Source organism: Salvelinus alpinus, chromosome 12 (assembly GCF_045679555.1).
Source record: "Salvelinus alpinus chromosome 12, SLU_Salpinus.1, whole genome shotgun sequence".
Lineage (NCBI taxonomy): Eukaryota > Metazoa > Chordata > Actinopteri > Salmoniformes > Salmonidae > Salvelinus > Salvelinus alpinus.
Window position 1 is genome coordinate 30,519,014 of NC_092097.1, and position 12,635 is coordinate 30,531,648.

At 43.9% G+C, this 12,635-nt stretch overlaps 1 long non-coding RNA gene across 1 annotated transcript; it reads left to right on the plus strand.

The window, feature by feature from the left end:
- The first annotated feature begins 2,916 nt into the window (after positions 1-2,916).
- On the plus strand, positions 2,917-12,379 carry LOC139535237 (uncharacterized). The gene is made up of 3 exons (XR_011667089.1): positions 2,917-3,044; positions 3,696-3,807; positions 11,635-12,379. It is a non-coding gene; the product is annotated as an uncharacterized lncRNA (long non-coding RNA).
- Positions 12,380-12,635: the final 256 nt, after the last annotated feature.

Below are 12,635 nucleotides of genomic sequence, written 5' to 3' on the forward strand. Positions count from 1 at the left end.
GAGGAGCAGTAGGATAAGGGTACGGCTACAGGCTATAAGAACTGGTCGTCTGGTACGTTGGGAACAGAGAATAAAACGAGCAGATTTCTGGGCGTGGTAGAATAGATTCAGGGCATAATGTACAGACAAGGGTATGGTAGGATGTGAGTACAGTGGAGGTAAACCTAGGCATTGAGTGACAATGAGAGGTTTTGTCTCTGGAGGCCCCAGTTAAGCCAGGTGTGGTCTCCGCATGTGTGGGGGGTGGGACAAAAGAGCGATCTAAGGCATGCTGAGCGGGACTGAGGGCTCTACAGTGAAATAAAACACTCTTAGTTAAATACAGTGAACACCATAATTCATTGGACAGTGACCATTTTTTTGTTATTTTGGTTCTACACTCTAGCACTTTGAGTTTGAAAGGATACAATGACAATGAGGGTGAAGTGCAGACTGTCAGCTTTAAATTGAGGGTATTTTCATACATATTGGATGAAACGTTTAGAAATTATAGAAGCTTTCGTACATAGTCCCCCCATTTTAAGGTACTACAAGTATTTGTTGAATTGGCTTCACAGATGTGTGTCGTTAGGCAGGTGTATTAATTTGTGTCGTTAGTGAATACAGGAGAGCTGTTGATGAATAGTATTGATTCTAGACTTTGCTATTGCCTTTGGAGGTTGTTGTTGGGGTGTGACAACATGAGGAAGACAGCAGTGTTGATGCAAATGAAGCTGGCCGTCATAAGGCTCAGAAATGAAAATCAATCAATCAGGAACATTGCAAAAACCCTGGGCAAACCCTGTTTGTATTGGTGAAGAAACTGTGGGCAATGTCGTCGGATAGCGTGGACAGGGCAACCGCAAGGATTTTGTTGGAGGGATCCGTTGCCATCCTGCACCTCCACGACTTCCTTACGTTGAAGCCACATGAGTGGCTTAGTGGGGAGGTATGTTCAGGTCGTCTACATGTTATGGTTGAATTGTATGACATTTCCATGGGTGCAGTTGGTAAAAAGTACATTTAGACTGTATTGCCTGGGAATCATGTCAACTTTGACCAACCATATGCCATTCTGCTTAAGGTAATTGACTTCTACCTCCAACTGAAGAGGATTGACCTTCAAGTGGAGAGGGATGTTTTTATTGTGGATCACCTTCTGGCAGGGAATATCCTGCATGGGGATAAGGTGGTGATGCGCAAGAGCACCTTGTCAAAGGTAAATGCATGTCTGCAGAGTTGTTTTTGTGTCATGGTTCTAAATAAGAGGCTAAAGAGGTCAATGTGTGGAGAGCTGCCACCTTCCTGACAAATTATGGCCTGCAACACCATATAAATGTATCTTCATTCCTCTTCCTGTAGACCAGTCTGGAGCAGCACAGTTGTTTGATTGGAGCTTGCAACGTGGCAACTACCACTGGATACTCTAGAAAGCTGCACAAGATGAACCATTTAGTGAGAGATTGGACAGTACTATACTTGAATATGTTATGATTGAGGCCATTTTGATATACTGACTTGGTATTACCGCTTACGTTTGTATGTCAATCACAGGACCCACTCTGCCATTGTCCTGGACCCTATGTCACGACTTCTGCCGAAGTCGAAGCCTCTCCTTGTTCGGGCGGTGCTCGGCCATCGACGTCACCGCCCTTCTAGCCAACATTGATCCATTTTTCATTGGTTTTGTCTTGTCTTCCTACACACCTGGTTTCAATCCCATTCATTACCTGTTGTGTATTTAACCCTCTATTTCCCCTCATGTCTTTGTCAGAGATTGTTTTATGTTCAGTATACGTGTTTTTGTATTTGGTGCGCGACAGGTCCTCGTACCCATTTTGTTTCATTGTATTACATGGTTTTGGAGTTGTGTTTTAAGTTATTAAACTACTCAATTTCACCAAGTTTTGATTCTTCTGCGCCTGACTTCCCTGCCACCTATACACACACACGACTGTGACACCCTACTGGTTCCCCTAACGCAGAGCGCCATATGAGTGAGAACCTGGTCAAGCACATCAGGTATGGTAAATCCAGTTGTGTAAAAATATTTGAAAGTAGTTTTTTGGGGTATTTGTACTTGACTTTACTATTTATATTTTTTTGACAACTTTTAGTTTTACTTTACAACACTCCTGAAGAAAATAATGTAGTTTTTACTCCATACATTTTCCTTGACAGCCTAAAGTAGTGGTTACATTTTGAATACTTAGCAGGACAGGAAAATGTTAGCGTTCATGCACTTATCAAGAGGTCATCCCTACTGTCTCTGATCTGGGGGACTCACTACACACAAATGCTTTGCTTGTAAATTTGAGTGTTTGAAAGTGCATCTGACTATCTGTAAATTCAAAAAAGAATATTTCCTTCTGGTTTGCTTAATCTAAGGAATTGAATTGATTTATCCTTAAACTTTTACATTTGTTACTTAAGTATATTTGTTCATATTACATTTGCAACTTAAGTATATTTAAAACCAAACTTTTAGACTTTCACTCAAGTAGTATTTTACTGGGTGACTTTTACTTCAGTCATTTTCTATTAATGTATCTTTACTTGTATGACAATTGGGTTCTTTTCCCACCACAAAAAGTTTCTTCAACCATTTCTCCATTTCTCCAATGTCCGGCATACTATTCATAATGGCAAGTTAAGTTGACCTGTCAATGTTGAGACAATTGTTACATTTATAGTCCAGTTGTATATTCATGACTTAATTAGCCTATATATTCATGTTATAAATGTTGTAGGCTATGAAGAGATAATTATTAAGCATTATTGATTTCCGTTCAAGCATGCCGTCTCAATCCTGAGCAGAAATTCATGTGTTACGCGACGCTATGCAGATGAATGAATGTTGTTGGAACTATAACAGTGAGGAGAGAATGTCATAGCCTATGTATAAACCATTCCTGTTGTTTTCCTCCCCAAACAGACACTGGTTTGAGGAACGAACTCACAGAACCGGCACACAATCTGTGTTCAGCAATGTTCCCTGGCAGGCGACAACAATACCACACACCAAGCAAAGAGACAGCTACAATTGTGGCGTTTATGTGCTGCTGGTGAGTTCATATGCTTATTAGTTCCAAGGATAATACAGTAGGCCAAGGCAAATGTGTTATGTTAGAAATCTCACCCAAAAGTGGGTAAAAGCAAATGCTCGCAATGTTCAATGCATAGATCTTTGAGGGTTTAGCCGAAGTCATTCAATTGAAAGGATTAGATTAGCATAACAAATTAGTCTAAATTTCACACCTGTCATCTGTACACCTAAGAAAATAGAAACAGGAAGGGACCCATGTGAACGTGTTCAAGGAGAACAAAAAAATTTGTTGGTAACCGATGTGCTATTTACATTTTACATTTAAGTCATTTAGCAGACGCTCTTATCCAGAGCGACTTGGTGTGCACTAATGAATATGACCCAGGTCAATGGAGAACCTGATTGCTATGTGACAAACTCTATATGAAATGTTGGTGTAATATCGTCAAATCAGTGGAGCTTCAATACCACCAGTGTGCTGGCTTGTTTTAATGATTACAGTCAAGCAAAAAAGGTTTTCCAACGTGTATCTATCACAATGAATCAGCTGATTACTATTGTTAAGATGACAAGGCAGTTGGAGGCCTGCTTTCACATTATTTTATATTTCCCAATGGCTCTATAGATGGTAGACATGATTTATCCCATTGTCTGTTTATGTACTACCTAGATGGCCAGACAGTTCATGCAGAGGGAGAAGGCACAAAGTGACCCAACTGTCCCAATGCAGGTTAACATCGGTGTGGCCAGAATGGAGGTGGCAAAAGAGATCCTGGACAAAGGTGATATTGTCTATCACTTTTTAAAAATCTGACTATTTAAAGTTGAAGGATTGTAGCCTAGGCTACATCATACACTGCTCCTTGTGTCATTACCATGTGATGGGAAATAAGGTGCTACAGCCCAGCAGCCAAGCCACTGCTGGCTTATCTCATTTACTGTTGCTACATTGTCCTGGCCCCACTTGAATAGACTAGTAATAGTGTTTGATAGCACTATTGTTTTACCTGCCAGGTTTGAGGTTGGCAACATTTTGTAGTTTTAGCCTACATAGCTGCCAGAACACATTATAAATCCTGAGTAGCCTATAACCTAACATAAACATGGGGGAAGTTGATGTAGGGAGGTTGTTATTTTGTTAGAATTATTCATTTGGTCGTTGGTAAACATAGAAGACCTCACTGCTGAAAGAGACGCAAAGCCCGACTGAACTTCTTAAACCCACCTAAACATTATTTTTCATCTTCTTTTAGAATAAATGGGGAATTATTTATGAAAATTGTAAAGAGTGACCATATTTGGCCAGAACTGTATATAGTATATCATCCTAAGGCATTAGGTGATATAGCTGACATGTTTCCTTTCAGAACTTGACAGGAAACTCAAATGCTGTCACGGCTGACTAGGTGTGATGAAGGAATCAAACGCAGAGAGGTCCAGTGGAAAGATGCACTTTAATGCAGCACCAAAAGTAAATGCCCAACCACACAGGACGCAAAACACTGACCAACCCAATACAACGGGTAACACGGTCCAGAGCACAAAAAACAACACACCGGTGAACATCGAAATAATCCCGCACAACAAAGGGGCGGGTTTCACAACCTAAATAGGGAAGTAAATCAAACACACACAAACAAGGAACAGGTGTAACTAAGACAAAACTAACCGGGAGGGGGGGGGAAGAAAAAAAAAAGGAAAAAAGAAAAAAAGAAAAAAAAAAGGAATCGGTGGCGGCTAGTAGGCCGGTGACAACGACCACCGAGCACCACCCGAACAGGCGGGGGAGCCAACTTCGGCAGGAGTCGTGACAAATGCAGTTTCTGTGCTACAGATGAAGGGGGAGACTGGTTGAGTATTATTTTACACATTGACGTAAGCTAGGCAAAAGCAAGCCTGAGTGCCCGTCAGTTAACATGCCAACTTCTTGTCACACAGTTGACATGACAATTCCATAACAAATTTGATCTTTCAATGTTTGAACAGGGCCCAAACATGTCCATGCTCTCTGAACAATGACCAGTGTGCAGGCAATTACTGTGGTCTGTCTATTACTGTGGTCTGAGGGGTGTTGAGTTTTGTAGTAATTATATGTTAACGTTAAAGGGATGGCTCAGTAATTTCACTCGTTAAAAAATTCTGACATTTAAAGCAGGTACAGTTGCTTGTCATTTTTCCTATTTTGTTGCCTTACAACCTGGAATTAAAATTGATTTTTTGGGGGGTTTGTATCATTTGATTTACACAACATGCCTACCACTTTGAAGATGCAAAATATTTATTGTGTAACAAACAAGAAATAAGACAAAACTGAAAACTTGAGCATGCATAACTATTCACCCCCCAAAGTCAATACCTTGTTGAGTCACCTTTTGCAGCAATTACAGTTGCAAGTCTCTTGGGGTATGTCTCTATAAGCTTGGCACATCTAGCCACTGGGATTTTTGCCCATTCTTCAAGGCAAAACTGCTCCAGCGCCTTCAAGTTGGATGGGTTCTGCTGGTGTACAGCAATCTTTAAGTCATACCACAGATTCTCAATTGGATTGATGTCTGGGCTTTGACTAGGCCATTCCAAGACATTTAAATGTTTCCCCTTAAACCACCCAAGTGTTGCTTTAGCAGTATGCTTAGGGTCATTATACTGCTGGAAGGTGAACATACATCCCAGTCTCAAATCTCTGGAAGACTGAAACTGGTTTCCCTCAAGAATTTCCCTGTATTTAGCGCCATCCATCATTCTTTCAATTCTGACCAGTTTCCCAGACCCTGCCGATGAAAAACATACCCACAGCATGATGCTGCCACCACCATGCTTCAATGTGGGGATTGTGTTCTCAGGGTGATGAGAGGTGTTGGGTTTGCGCCAGACATAGCGTTTTCCTTGATGGCCAAAAAGTACCTTATTCCATATGTTTGGGGAGTCTCCCACATGCCTTTTGGCAAACACCAAATGTGTTTGCTTATTTTTTTCTTTAAGCAATGGCTATTTATTCAATTGTGACTTCTGAATGTAATTGGTTCCACCAGATCTTATTTAGGGGCTTCATCGCAAAGGGGGTGAATACATATGCACGCACCACTTTCCCATTTGGAATTTTTGGAAATGTTTTTTCATTTCACTTCACCAATTTGGACTATTTTGTGTATGTCCATTACATGAAATCCAAATAAAATCCATTTAAATTACAGGTTGTAATGCAACAAAATAGGAAAAACGCCAAGGGGAATGAATACTTTGCAAGGTGACTTCAATCTTCAGGGTTTTTAACTAGCCACTGCCAACAAATGCTAATTGTAATTTCTTCACCAAACTGTCAATCTCCCCTCTTTGCCACATTCATGGCCAAATCATCTCTTGCGTGGATTGTTGGTCAATGATTTCACCTAGAATGTAATGGAAATGCCTAGTTAAACAGAACTCAATTGTGGATTGTTTTTTATTTATTTATTTTTATTTCACCTTTATTTAACCAGGTAGGCTAGTTGAGAACAAGTTCTCATTTGCAACTGCGACCTGGCCAAGATAAAGCATAGCAGTGTGAACAGACAACAACACAGAGTTACACATGGAGTAAACAATAAACAAGTCAATAACATGGTAGAAAAAAGAGAATCTATATACAATGTGTGCAAAAGGCATGAGGAGGTAGGCAATAAATCGAATAATTACAATTTAGCAGATTAACACTGGAGTGATAAATCATCAGATGATCATGTGCAAGTAGAGATACTGGTGTGCAAAAGAGCAGAAAAGTAAATAAATAAAAGCAGTATGGGGGGTGAGGTAGGTAAATTGGGTGGGCTATATACCGATGGACTATGTACAGCTGCAGCGATCGGTTAGCTGCTCGGATAGCAGATGTTTAAAGTTGTTGAGGGAGATAAGTCTCCAACTTCAGAGATTTTTGCAATTCGTTCCAGTCGCAGGCAGCAGAGAACTGGAAGGAAAGGCGTCCAAATGAGCTTTTGCCTTTAGGGATGATCAGTGAGATACACTTGCTGGAGCGCGTGCTACGGGTGGGTGTAGCCATCGTGACCAGTGAACTGAGATAAGGCGGCACTTTACCTAGCATAGCCTTGTAGATGACCTGGAGCCAGTGGGTCTGACGACGAACATGTAGCGAGGGCCAGCCGACTAGGGCATACAGGTCGCAGTGGTGGGTCGTATAAGGTGCTTTAGTAACAAAACGGATGGCACTGTGATAAACTGCATCCAGTTTGCTGAGTAGAGTATTGGAAGCTATTTTGTAGATGACATCGCCGAAGTCGAGGATCGGTAGGATAGTCAGTTTTACTAGGGTAAGTTTGGCGGCGTGAGTGAAGGAGGCTTTGTTGCGAAATAGAAAGCCGACTCTAGATTTGATTTTGGATTGGAGATGTTTGATATGAGTCTGGAAGGAGAGTTTGCAGTCTAGCCAGACACCTAGGTACTTATAGATGTCCACATATTCTAGGTCGGAACCGTCCAGGGTGGTGATGCTAGTCGGGCGTGCGGGTGCAGGCAGCGAACGGTTGAAGAGCATGCATTTGGTTTTACTAGCCTTTAAGAGCAGTTGGAGGCCACGGAAGGAGTGTTGTATGGCATTGAAGCTCGTTTGGAGGTTAGATAGCACAGTGTCCAAGGAAGGGCCAGAAGTATACAGAATGGTGTCGTCTGCGTAGAGGTGGATCAGGGAATCGCCCGCAGCAAGAGCAACATCATTGATATATACAGAGAAAAGAGTCGGCCCGAGAATTGAACCCTGTGGTACCCCCATAGAGACTGCCAGAGGACCGGACAACATGCCCTCCGATTTGAAACACTGAACTCTGTCTGCAAAGTAGTTGGTAAACCAGGCAAGGCAGTCATTAGAAAAACCGAGGCTACTGAGTCTGCCGATAAGAATATGGTGATTGACAGAGTCGTAAGCCTTGGCCAGGTCGATGAAGACGGCTGCACAGTACTGTCTTTTATCGATGCCGGTTCTGATATCGTTTAGTACCTTGAGCGTGGCTGAGGTGCACCCATGACCGGCTCGGAAACCGGATTGCACAGCGGAGAAGGTACGGTGGGATTCGAGATGGTCAGTGATCTGTTTGTTGACTTGGCTTTCGAAGACCTTAGATAGGCAAGGCAGGATGGATATAGGTCTGTAACAGTTTGGGTCCAGGGTGTCTCCCCCTTTGAAGAGGGGGATGACCGCGGCAGCTTTCCATTCCTTGGGGATCTCAGATGATACGAAGGAGAGGTTGAACAGGTTGGTAATAGGGGGTGCGACAATGGCGGCGGACAGTTTCAGAAATAGGGGGTCCAGATTGTCAAGCCCAGCTGATTTGTATGGGTCCAGGTTTTCCAGCTCTTTCAGAACATCTGCTATCTGGATTTGGGTAAAGGAGAAGCTGGGGAGGCTTGGGCGAGTAGCAGCGGGGGGGGCGGGGCTGTTGGCCAAGGTTGGAGTCGCCAGGAGGAAGGCATGGCCAGCCGTTGAGAAATGCTTGTTGAAGTTTTCGATTATCACGGATTTATCGGTGGTGACCGTGTTACCTAGCCTCAGTGCAGTGGGCAGCTGGGAGGAGGTGCTCTTGTTCTCCATGGACTTTACAGTATCCCAGAACTTTTTGGAGTTGGAGCTACAGGATGCAAATTTCTGCTTGAAAAAGCTGGCCTTTGCTTTCCTGACTGACTGCGTGTATTGGTTCCTGACTTCCCTGAACAGTTGCATATCGCGGGGGCTCTTCGATGCTATTGCAGTTCGCCACAGGATGTTTTTGTGCTGGTCGAGGGCAGTCAGGTCTGGAGTGAACCAAGGGCTACATCTGTTCTTAGTTCTGCATTTTTTGAACAGAGCATGCTTGTCTAATATGGTGAGGAAGTAACTTTTAAAGAATGACCAGGCATCCTCAACTGACGGGATGAGGTCAATATCCTTCCAGGGTACCCGGGCCAGGTCGATTAGAAAGGCCTGCTCGCAGAAGTGTTTTAGGGAGCGTTTGACAGTGATGAGGGGTGGTCATTTGACCGCTGGCCCATTACGGATGCAGGCAATGAGGCAGTGATCACTGAGACCCTGGTTGAAGACAGCAGAGGTGTATTTGGAGGGCAAGTTGGTCAGGATAATGTCTATTAGGGTGCCCATGTTTACGGATTTAGGGTTGTACCTGGTGGGTTCCTTGATGATTTGTGTGAGATTGAGGGCATCTAGCTTAGATTGTAGGACTGCCGGGGTGTTAAGCATATCCCAGTTTAGGTCACCTAACAGAACAAACTCTGAAGCTAGATGGGGAGCGATCAATTCACAGATGGTGTCCAGGGCACAGCTGGGAGCTGAGGGGGGTCGGTAGCAGGCAGCAACAGTGAGAGACTTATTTCTGGAGAGATTAATTTTTAAAATTAGAAGTTCGAACTGTTTGGGCATAGACCTGGAAAGTATGACAGAACTTTGCAGGCTATCTCTGCAGTAGATTGCAACTCCTCCCCCTTTGGCAGTTCTATCTTGACGGAAAGTGTTATAGTTGGGTATGGAAATCTCAGAATTTTTGGTGGCCTTCCTAAGCCAGGATTCAGACACGGCAAGGACATCAGGGTTGGCAGAGTGTGCTAAAGCGGTGAGTAAGACAAACTTAGGGAGGAGGCTTCTGATGTTGACATGCATGAGGCCAAGGCTTTTTCGATCACAGAAGTCAACAAATGAGGGTGCCTGGGGACAAGCAGGGCCTGGGTTTACCTCCACATCACCCGAGGAACAGAGGAGTAGTAGGATGAGGGTGCGGCTAAAGGATATCAAAACTGGTCGCCTAGAGCGTTGGGGACAAGGAATAAAAGGAGCAGATTTATGGCCGTGGTAGAATAGATTCTGGGCATAATGTGCAGACAGGGGTATGGTGGGGCACGGGTACAGCGGAGGCAAGCCCAGGCACTGGGTGATGATAAGAGAGGTTGTATCTCTGGACATGCTGGTCTCAATGGGTGAGGTCACCGCATGTGTGGGAGGTGGGACAAAGGAGGTATCAGAGGTACGGAGAGTGGAACTACGGGGTCCATTGCAAACCAAAACAATGATAACTAGCCTGAACAACAGTATACAAGGCATATTGATATTTGGGAGAGACATACAGTAAGGCATAAAGTGATTGCAGGTTTTGATTGGGAGAGCTAGCTAAAACAACAGGTGAGATAACTGCAGCTAGTCAGCTAACACAGCAACAGCAGGTAAATATGGCGACGACTAGGCAGAGAGGGTCGGATTAACTACACACAGAGCCTGAGTTAACCTCTAATTCCTCCCAAACCCGGATCCGGGAGCACCCCCATCAGTAAAAAAGCTGCCTAGCATAGCGTCACAAGTAAATACTAGCATCTAAATATGATTAAATCACAAGTCCAAGACACCAGATGAAAGATACACATCTTGTGAATCCAGGTATAACACAGAGGTTAACACAGAGCCGACAGATAAAACACAAATAAACAGAATGGAGTACCGTGAATTAATGGACAGTCCGGCAGGCATCAGCTATGTAGCCAAGTGATCATAGTGTCCAGGGGGCAGCCGTAGATGGAGCAGGGAGGCCGCCACTAAGTTAGCACGCGGCGTTTAAAGTTAGTAGCCCGGGGGGTGGTCTGCTCAGACGGAGGGGGTCTGCTCAGACGGAGGCCGGTTGAGGATGGGGAAATCGTCTGCAGACCAGACGTGGTCGTGTCGACAGAGAATCCAAGCCGGATGGCGATGGCGAAAGAGAGGTTGTGATTGTAGAATTGTGTTTGCTAACTGGTGCTAGCTTCGTGGCAGTGGCGCTAGTAGTGCTAGCTGCGCTAGCTGCAAGCTAGCTGTGAGGATCAGAAGTAGTGGCTCAGGGATTACGGCAGGAATCCGGCGTTGTTGTGGAGAGACAGTCCGATGCTGGTAAATTGGTGAGTAATATCCAGGCTAATAACAGGGCTGGTGTCTGTGCAGAAGGTAAAAGCTGCTAGCAGCGGCTAAAAATGGCTAAATAGCTTGTAGCTGATTAGCTACTGGGGGTTCTTGAATGTGTTCCAAAGTTAAAAAATAATAGCGATTCCGTATCACATTGGGTGAGGTAGGTTACCGGAAGGTATAATCGAATTAAAAATCGAAAAGAGATAGAAAATAAATTAAAGTATATACAAGAAATACAAACGTACACGAGAGGACTGAACAAACACGTCTACACTGCTACGCCATCTTGGATTGTTGAGCTATCACAAAATGGAATAAATGGCCTCATTGACATTTACTTTCACAGATGGAGTGCTCCACATGGTACCACACCTCCTGTGCTGGGGTATCCATCACCATTTACCATCAACACAGAGATAATCCTGCCTTACAGTGGATGTGCCCACCCTGCACACCAAGGCTACTATAGCGTTGATACTGTGTCGAATCGATATAATGTCCAGAGGTGTGAAGTAATTACAACTAGATGGTATGTTGGCCATGTCCGGGGGGGGGATCGTCGGTAGGGGCCACAGTGTCTCCCTACCCCTCGTATCTCAGCCTCCAGTATTTATGCTGAAATAGTTTGTTTCAGAGGGCTAGGGTCAATCTGTTATGTCTAGAGTATTTCTCCTGTCTCATGCACCCTCTAATTCTCTCGCTCTCCCAGAGGACCTGAGCCCTGGAACCATGCTTCAGGACTTCCTGGCCTGATGACAACAACTTCACCCTCAATGTGAGCAAGACAAAGGGGCTGATCATGGACTATAGGAAAAGGAGGACCGAACAGGCCCCCATTGACGGGGCTGAAGTGGAGTGAGTTGAGAGTTCCAAGTTCCTTGGTGTCCACATCACCAACGAACTATCATGGTCAAAACACACCAACACAGTTGTGAAGAGGGCATGACAAAACCTTTCCCCCTCAGGAGACTGACAATATTTAGCAAGGGTTCCCAGATCCTCAAAGTTCTACAGCTGCACCACCGAGAGCATCCTGAGAGGTTGTATAACTGCCTGGCATGGCAACTGCTGGGCATCTGACCAGAAGGTGCTACAGAGGGTAGCCTTTCCAATGAATTTACAATAGGTGTACTCCAATCAAGTTGTAGAAACAGCTCCAGGATGATCAATGGAAACAGAATTCACCTGTTTGAGTCTCATAGCAAAGGGGATGAATCGGTGTAAATAATGGATCCATTTTTTTATTTGTAATGAATTTGCTAAAATGTATAAACCTGATTTTCACTTTGTCATTATAGGGTATTGTGTGTTGAGGGAAAATTTTAGAATAAGGCTGTACAGTCATGGCCAAAAGTTTTGAGAATGACACAAATATTAATTTCCACACAGTTTGCTGCTTCAGTGTCTTTAGATATTTGTCAGATGTTACTATGGAATACTGAAGTATAATTACAAGCATTTCATAAGCGTCAAAGGCTTTTATTGACAATTACATGAAGTTGATGCAAAGAGTCAATATTTGCAGTGTTGACCCTTCTTTTTCAAGACCTCTGCAATCCGCCCTGGCATGCTGTCAATTAACTTCTGGGCCACATCCTGACTGATAGCAGCCCATTCTTGCATAATCAATGCTTGGAGTTTGTGGGTTTTTGTTTGTCCACCCGCCTCTTGAGGATTGACCACAAGTTCTCAGTGGGATTAAGGTCTGGA